At 35.0% G+C, this 9,194-nt stretch overlaps 1 non-coding gene across 1 annotated transcript; it reads right to left on the bottom strand.

Annotated features, from left to right (window-relative positions):
* Positions 1-3,471: 3,471 nt before the first annotated feature.
* On the bottom strand, positions 3,472-3,604 carry LOC125995587 (small nucleolar RNA SNORA51). Its single transcript, XR_007491085.1, has one exon. It is a non-coding gene; the product is annotated as a small nucleolar RNA SNORA51 (small nucleolar RNA).
* Between the last annotated feature and the right edge of the window lie 5,590 nt (positions 3,605-9,194).

Raw genomic sequence — 9,194 nt, 5'->3', positions numbered from 1 at the left:
TGCCAGCACTTGTTATTCTCGTTCTTTGAGATCTGTGCTATTTTCTATGATGTGAGATGAAACCTTATGCACGGATGGGCATGGATATTATTATTCTGAGTAAAGTGAGTCAGAGTGAGAGAGATAATCACACAATAATATCACTCATCTTTGGGATATAATGAAAATAAAAGTCAGTGTGGGATGATATCCAGAGACAAGAGATGAGGATTAGGAGCACAGATCCATGGTAGGAAGCTTGCTACAAAGAGCAGAGAGTGTAGTTAGAGTAGAGATGGATCTACTATGTAAGTGATAGTTGGAACTGATCATTCTGGACATGTACTGGGTCCTAAAAGGGGATACAGTGACATGCTTAACACTCCTTTATTAACAGTAATGCAAACTACATTGCCAAAAAAAAGAAGAGTGTGCAAGAGAAAAAAAGAGAGAGAGCTAAAATGCATATCCCAGAAGCAAAGGGGAGGGTAGATAGGTGGGAAGAAGAGGATCTGAGGGGTGAGAAGGAAACTGAAGACATTGGTAGAGGAAAATGTGTATTGGTGAAAGTTGTTGTACATTGTAAGACTGTGGATGAAGAGAGGTTGAAAATGAATGAAAACTCTAAAACATAATTGTTCATTTTAAAATATTCCTCTTTACACTTGGAAATAATGTAAAGTATGAGACTTATTATTTTTATTTTTTAGTTTTTTGGTTTTTGGGCCACACCCAGCAGTGCTCAGGGGTTACTCCTGGCTGTCTGCTCAGAAATAGCTCCTGGCAGGCACGGGGGACCATATGGGACACCGGTATTTGAACCAACCACCTTTGGTCCTGGATCGGCTGCTTGCAAGGCAAACGCTGCTGTGCTATCTCTCCAGGCCCAAAGTATGAGACTTATTAAGAAGTCACATGCACATCATCCATTTTTTTTCAAATCTTTAATAAAAGAGGGCACATGTGACTTTTCAGGTAACAAGAGACAATACCAGTTTGTCAGGAAATATTATCATGCAAGTGTACATGATGGCACCCAATGGAAAATCCAGATCACTTTTAATAATAACATCTATAATTACTAGAGAGTAGTGTGATGTTTCTTAGCATGAATCATCTTCATAGTCAAAAGGGGAGATAATATTGTAACATTTCCCAGTTGTAAAAGTTTACAATGAAAATAGCAAAGAAAATGAATGAAAGAGAATCAATGAAAATAGCAAAATTGGTATTCAAGGTTAAAATCGCTTTTTAAACAAATTGTATATATCAAGTACTAAATAAAATGAGCACAAGCAACACACAGATGAACACTTGCACAAATAACAAGTATTCCACCATTGATAAATCTATTATTGTTCTGTACTATGACAATTTTAAGAAAATTTAGAATTTCACTAACACAATTATCTAAGACAAATATTTGAAAAGGAATTTGTTCATTTATAATTATTAGAGAATTATTAGCATTTTGCTTTACTATGCAATTTTTGCACAATTTTAAGTGTTATCACTCGATTAAATTAATTAAGTTAGCCAAAGTAGACAAGAAAACATACTTTGTGAAAGCATATCAGATGCTGTCCTCCACACTGCTGTTTTAAATCATTGTAATTGTTACAGAGAAAACTACTGAAATATTTTTATTCTCTTTGTTTTCCCTAAAAGTTCATCTTCATATTATTGCAAAACCTCTCATTCTTTTAGATCTTCCATTCTAAAGTGACCTGCATCTCTCCCAAAATTTTCTACCCAACAGCAGTGATTTTTGGACAGATAACAGAATTTACAACTGTTAATTGCTGGTTGCTTTTCATTAACTCTCTAAAACTTCCTGACTCCTGAACCTCTACTCTATTAAATTATTCAGGTCAAACCATATCTGATAGAGACATAATCAGATACAGAAAGCTCTTTTCAGTTAACTAATATAGCTTATAAGTAGAAATTGACATTTTTAAAAACTTATTTTTCTGATTTAATTCTTTTTAATTTTTTTATGGATTGGGTTCTAATCTCAAGGTTTTAATCTACTTTGAATTGATTTATGTAAGGTGTGATACAGGGATTCATCTTTATTTGCTTACATAGTTATTCTATTGTTATAACACCATTTGTTGAAGAAACTGTCTTTATTCTTTTTCAAGTTCTATTTCAAGTTCTTGGCTCCTTTGTCAAATATTAGTTGACCATACATATACTTGGGTGTTTGTCACTGGATATTCTCTTCTAACCCATTGGTCTAAAAGTCTGTCTTTGTTCCAATACCATGCTGTTTTGATCACTATGGATTTGTAGTACATTTTCAAATTAGGTAATGAGATGTCTCCCAGTTTTTTGTTTTCCAATATGGTTCTAATTAATTATTCTTAGTCCTTGAAGAATGTTGTCTGAATTTAAATAGGAGTTGCATTAAATCTATATAGTAGTTCGTGTAAGATGGTCATTTTGATGATACTGATTCTTCCAATCCATCAGCATGGAATGATCTTCCATTTCTTTAAGTCTTCTTTAATTTCCTTCGGAAATGTTTTGAAGTTTTCATGGTATAGGTCTCTCACCACTCCTGTTATGTTGAGTCCATGGTACTTGATAGTTTTGAACACTATTTTAAATAGGATAGACTCTTTAATATATTTGTATAAGGAATTAAACTTTGTATCTGGCCACTTTTTCTTAGTGGTTTATTGTTTCTAGGAGCTTTTTTATGGATTCTTTAGGGTCTTTGATATATATCATCATGTCATCTGCAAATAGAAATATTTCCTCTTTTTCAATTTGGTTTATACTGATATCCTGCTGAATAGTATTGCTAATACTTTTAATACTATGCTGAATAAGGCTAGAGACAATGAATATACCTGCCTATTGCCTGACTTTAGTGGAAATACTTTCAGTATTTTGTCATTAAAGGTAATTCTGGATATGGCTTTTTATAAATAGCTGTTTATAACTTGAGGAAGGATCCTTCCACATCTATATTGTTAATGGTTTTAATCATGAATGGATGTTGGATTTTGTCAAATACTTTCTCTGAATAAAATGATGTGTTGTTGGATTCGGTTTGATAAGATTTTATTAAGGATTTTTGCATCAATGTTCATCAGTGATATTGGTCTGTAGTTTTCTTTCTTTGTACTACCAGCTTTATCAGCTTGCAGAATGAGCGTGATATTAACTTCATAGAAAGTGTTAGGGAGGTTTCCTGTCTCTTTGATGTTTTGAAAGAATCTAAGGATCAATGGTAGTAACTCTTCTCTGAATGTTTAATAAAACTCACCCATATTTACTCTTAAATTTCCTTATTTGTGATTGGCCTGTTTAGGCTTTCTATTTCTTCCTCCTTCTGTTTTGAGAGATTATATTTTTCAAGATATCTGTTTGTTTCTTCTAGGTCCTCTAGCTTAACAGAGTACAGTTGTTCATATTAAGCTCTCATGAGGTCTTGAATTTCTTGGGGTTCTGTTGTAATCTCTTCCCTTTCATTTCATTTTTTGCCTCCCAATTCACAATACAGACCAGGCAAGCCGCCTGGGTTGAGGTGTATATGGAGTGCATTTACTGTACCTCCTCTTTCTATACAGTCAGTGTAAAGAACACAGCCTGTGGTAAGAATTGGGAGGCCTTATCTTTTCTTTTTTTATTTTTAATATATATTTAATATATATTATATAACATATATTATATAATATATATTAAAAATTAAAAAAGAGAAAAGAATATATATACATATATATAAAATACATATATATGTAAAATCCTTCATCAGTGTAACATTTCTGTGTAATCATTTCTGACCTGATTTATTTGAGCATTTTCCTTTTTATTCTCATGAGTCTTAACAATGGTTTGCTTATCTTGTTTATTCTATCAAAAATAGCTTCTGGTTTCATCAATTCTTTGCATTGTTTTTATTGTTTCTATTGTTGATTTCTTCTCTGATTTATTATTATTTTTCTTCTAATTTTGTTTGGGTTCCTTTGCTTTTGGTTTGCCATATATTTAAGGTGTGCCTTTAGGTTGTTGATCTTGTTTTTCTCTTCCTTCCTTATGTAGTCCTGCACTAAGTGCTTGCCCCATAAATTTTAGTAATTTGTTTTTTCATTATCATGAATCTCAAGGAATCTCTTCAATTCTTTGATTACCACTTTGATCCAACTGTTGTTGAGCAGCATGTCGTTTAGTCTCAGATGTTAGATCTTCTCCACATCTTCTTTTTACAATAAAACTTGATATCTATGGCATTGTGATCTTACTTCGAGCTCTTATGTCTTTGCCAGTGTTCTGCCGAGTGGATCTATCTAGTGTTGATAATGGCATGTAGAAATTTCTCACTAAAATAATTTACATTAATATGTTTCATTATGCTTGTGAGCAAAATCCTTACTTTGCTGACTCTATATTTGGTGCATAAATGTGATTAAAATGAATACCTTTTGGTCTATTATTCCTCTGATCAATTACTAGTGTCCATCCTTGACTCTAAGTACTTTCTTGTGGTTTTATGCAATTTGGTCTGATACAGGTATGACTGTCTCAGCTTTTTTTTTCCAGTTGCTTATATAATTGTTTTTAATCCCTTTATTCTGAGCCTACGTCTATCCTAAAATTTTAAGTGTTCTTTTTACAGGCAACAGATTTCTGGGTTAAGTTCCCTGATCACTCCCTACTCTGTGCCTTTTGATGGGAGAGTTCATTCCATTGACATTTAAGGAAACTATTGACAGACAGGGCTGTTGTTCCATTATATTGCATAGAGTTGTTTCTGTTATAATTGGGTATTTGATTTATATTATTAATATTTAAGTAATTCATTTAGAGTCAGTTTGGGTAGCTTAAATGTTGTGAGTTCTTTACTGTCTGAGAATGTTTTTATCCTTCCTTCCATATAAATAAATGGTTTGATGGGTAGTGGGCTCTAGGTTGAAGATTTAGTAATTTGAACATGTCATTTTATTTTCTTTTATTATATTTTATTTTGGTTTTGGGGTCATACTTGGTGACGGTCAGGGGTTACTCCTGGCTCTGTGCTCAAAAATCATTCTTGGCATGGGGGGATCATGTGGGACACCAGAGGGTCAAACTGCAGTTTGTCCTGGATCAGCTGCCTGCAAGGCAAATGACCAGTTGTTGCTCCATGGCTCTGGCCCCTGTCATTTCATTTTTTTCTAGCCTGAATTTTTTCAAATGGGAGGTCTGATTTGATTCTTATATTCTTTCCTTTATACTTGAGGTTTCTCTTCTCTCTCTCTCTCTCTTTGTTTTACCTCTTAGATTGCTATATGTCTTTGTTTTGTTCTATTAGGGTCTATTTTGTTTGGCATTCTTTTTACCTCTTGGATTTTTACAGCAGCCTCTTTTAAAAGAGTGGGAAAGTTCTCTGCTACGATCTCCCTCATTACTTGTTCTTTTCCTTTCCATTTTTCCTCACCTTCTGGTATTCCTATAATTTGGGGATTATTTATCTTGTCTTTGCTCATTAAGTACTTTGTTCTCTTCCATTGATTTGTCTCTTCTTTCCATTTTGACCTCTTTATCAATGCTGATTTGTAATTTGTCTTCAATTTCATTTATGTGGTTCTCCACATAATGTTTACTTCTCCTACTATGGCTTGCCTTTTAGTTTTTTCATTTCATTTGTATGGATTCTCGCATCTTCTGAAAGAATTCTTCTTTGAGTTCAATGAATTGTTCATCTATAGATTGCTTAATTTTGCAGGCTAGGGACTCCTTGATTTCTGCTGCTAAAACTGTATTGTTGCTAAAACATTGATGTTGCTAAAACATTAACATTTAGGTCTTCATCTATAAGGTTCAGGCATTTTAATAGGCTTGGAAATTTGCCCAGGGGTTCTCTACATATCCCCAACTGTGGTTGCTTCATTAGTTTTCCCATTTTTCTTTACATTGGTGGGGTGGAATGCTGGAGATTCAGGTTTGGGGTGTGTGTGTGTGTGTGTGTGTGTGTGTGTGTGTGTGTGTGTGTGTTTCAGGAACTTTAATACATTCAGGAATATGGAACTGAACAAAATAGTCAGCAGAAGCCCGTGGTTGAGACAAACAGAAGTGCAATTGGCCCTTCTGCAGGAAAGCTAGTGCTTGAAGGGAAAAAAAAGGCAAACGTGTTCCTGGAGGAACCACGCGAGGGAAGGGAAGGGAAGCACCTGGGCACCAGGCTCAGCTGGGCTGTGAGCCCACCAGCACTCACCATAGCCTCCATGAAACGCTCATGCTGGCGGCCTCTCGGCAGAGGCACCCCTTGCCCGGCTGCTGTGGCAGGCCTGCAGCGTGGCCTCTAAGCAGGGCAGCCTCCCCAAAGACCCCCTACAATTAAGAAATTGATATATTGGGGCCAGAGAGATAGCATGGAGGTAAGGGTTTGCCTTGCATGCAGAAGGACGGTGGTTCAAATCCTGGCATTCCATATGGTCCCGGAGCCTGCCAGGAGCGATTTCTGAGCATAGAGCCAGGAGTGACCCCTGAGCGCTGCTGGGTGTGACCCCTTCCCAAAATAGAAAGTGATATATTTAGTTGATTTTATCAGAGGTAACTAGAGATGCAACTGCATTAGAGGTTATTTTTCTAAACATGCAAGGTTTTCTGAGTATGATAGAACTATTTCCAACTAATTCATTGTAGTTGTTGTTGTTGGTTTTTTGTTTTTGTTTTTGTTTTGTATTAGTTTTGAGTTGTATGGTTTCTAAGAGAAAGAAGTGCTCGGACCAATCTGTCTGGAAATATCTGTTTTATAATAAAATGGGAAGAGGATAGTGGATAGCAGGGACCAGAATGTTTCTCTTTGGGCAGACCTGTGATGGGGTGAGAGACAGTAGAGAGTTCAGTACTTGTGGTGGAATGCAGAAGTTTCCTCCGACTTGGTTCTTTTTTTTTGGGGGGGGGGAGAGGTGGGCACACTCGGTGACACTTAGGGGTTACTTCTGGCTATGTGCTCAGAAATCGCTTCCTTACCTCTCTCCGTGCCACCACTCTGGCCCCTCGACTTGATTTATACATTCCAATTTCTCAGCCAAACCTCTGAAACATTTTTGCTCATCTTTTTTCTCTTTTTATAGAATTATTTGCAATGTCTATATTTCAAACATAAAATTACGTGTAAATGTCAACTCTCAACTTTTAGCTCCTAAACCAATACGATATCATTCATTTCCTTTTGAATATATTACAGATGAGTTTTGACAGTAACATTCTCAAAAACAGTTTTATGTTCTAATCTCTCAAAAGAAGTTCCTGCTATAGTTGATTTTGTTTAAACTGTATTACCTAACTGAAAACCTTAAATTAGACCACCTGATTGCTCCTCTTAGTTGTTTTTTCTTTGATATGCTCATCTTCAGACTATCATATTGAAGGCAAATTCACCTCCACTGTCACTTACCTCCCTATCCTAGGAGAGATGAGTCTGTCTATTGCACTGCCTAAACTCAATAAATTTGCCTCTGCCTATAGCATTTACTCTTTCAATATTTTCCTCTGACATATTGACAAGAAAACCTTTCCAAAACATACATACTTTCATAAGGCTACTTGATACTTGGCATTGATAGCTTCCTTCTACCTCATTATTTTGTTAGAAATAAACATCACATAGTATTTTAATGCTTACTAAATATCACTTTTATAAATTGACCTTTCTTTTTATTTAAACTGTACTCTCTTGTAGTAGTGTTGCAAAAGTGGGAGGGTATTGGAACAATGGGTATAAGAGAAGTATAGGAGCCTTGTGAAATCAGACAACATTTTCTCTTTATTAACTTAAATAGGTATATTTCCAGGGGGATACTGAGTGACTTTTATTTTGAAAAGAGAGCAGTAGGCCAAATATATTTGTGAATCTCTAGCATAATTCTTCTAGATTTATGACTTTACATGGTGATTTTATAACTCCTATTGCTTTCTTTATTATCCAACTTGGTGGAAGTCCATTTAAATATGACATTCATACATAGCTCTTTATGAATGCATAGTATACCAGCATTTTGCTTGGATATAATTTTAGTATATTACTAAGAAAGAACTTATCTTAAAAATGTCTATTATAGGGCCCGGAGAGATAGCACAATGGCGTTTGCCTTGCAAGCAGCCGATCCAGGACCAAAAGTGGTTGGTTCGAATCCCGGTGTCCCATAGGGTCCCCCATGCCTGCCAGGAGCTATTTCTGAGCAGACAGCCAGGAGTAACCCCTGAGCACCGCCGGGTGTGGCCCAAAAGCAAAACAAAAAAATGTCTATTATAGAAGCAGGCAGTGGAGAGGGCAATGAAGAAGACAGAATGGAAACTGGGGATATGGATAATAGTAAATGTGCACTGGGGAAAGGTATACATTGTCTGAATGAAACTCAATCATGAATATCTGTATAGCTTTGTATCTCATGTTGATTTAGTTAAAGAATTTGTTTATAAAATAATAAAATAGAAGGTGGCATTTTAAAATGTCAAAAAGAGCTTATCTTCAACTTTAATATTACAATATTTGTTGGAAACTATGAATGCTTGACTCTAATAATAATTTATGTTTCTTTGCAAAAAGAAACAACAATTAATAAATTATAATGTCAAGTTAAAAACCTAATTTCCAAAAAATAACATTAATTACTTGGTAGTTAAAAACAGCAGGCTTCTTTATTTTTATTAATGATATGAAAACACAAGAAAAATTCTTTCTTATTGCAGATTTTTTTATAGATTAAGTTGTTCATACAATGTACAACACCTTCACCAGTGAGCAATTCCCACCACCAATGTCAAGTTTCCCTCTCACTGAAGTTCTTTCTAGAGCTGGCACTTCTGTTAGATTTCTTGAGATCTTAACCTTTAGAATATGGTAATAGTATTTCTTTTCAGTATATTTAATCAATATGGTAAGGAATGTCATGCATAGCTTTTTATACTAATCCATACATCAAATTGTTCCCCATTCTTCTGTTCTTAGAGATCTATATTTACTCTTCTCAGTTAAATTCTATCTCCTTTTCTTGAAAAAGACCACAAAACTACTCATTCTTGCTCTATGTCCTCTAGAGTATACATAAAATTCCCATACTATACTAATTCCTAATGAAACTGCCAAATATAAGCAATTTAGTTGCTTTCTAGATACAGACACACAACCTGCCTTCTTCAGTACTAGTAGAGCAGTGTGCCAAATTATGTTACCTACGTTTTATTTTATTTTTTTTTACAAAATTCATTTTCCT

This window comes from Suncus etruscus, chromosome 17 (genome assembly GCF_024139225.1).
Source record: "Suncus etruscus isolate mSunEtr1 chromosome 17, mSunEtr1.pri.cur, whole genome shotgun sequence".
Classification (NCBI taxonomy): Eukaryota; Metazoa; Chordata; class Mammalia; order Eulipotyphla; family Soricidae; genus Suncus; species Suncus etruscus.
This window is presented reverse-complemented; position numbering and strand designations above follow the sequence as displayed.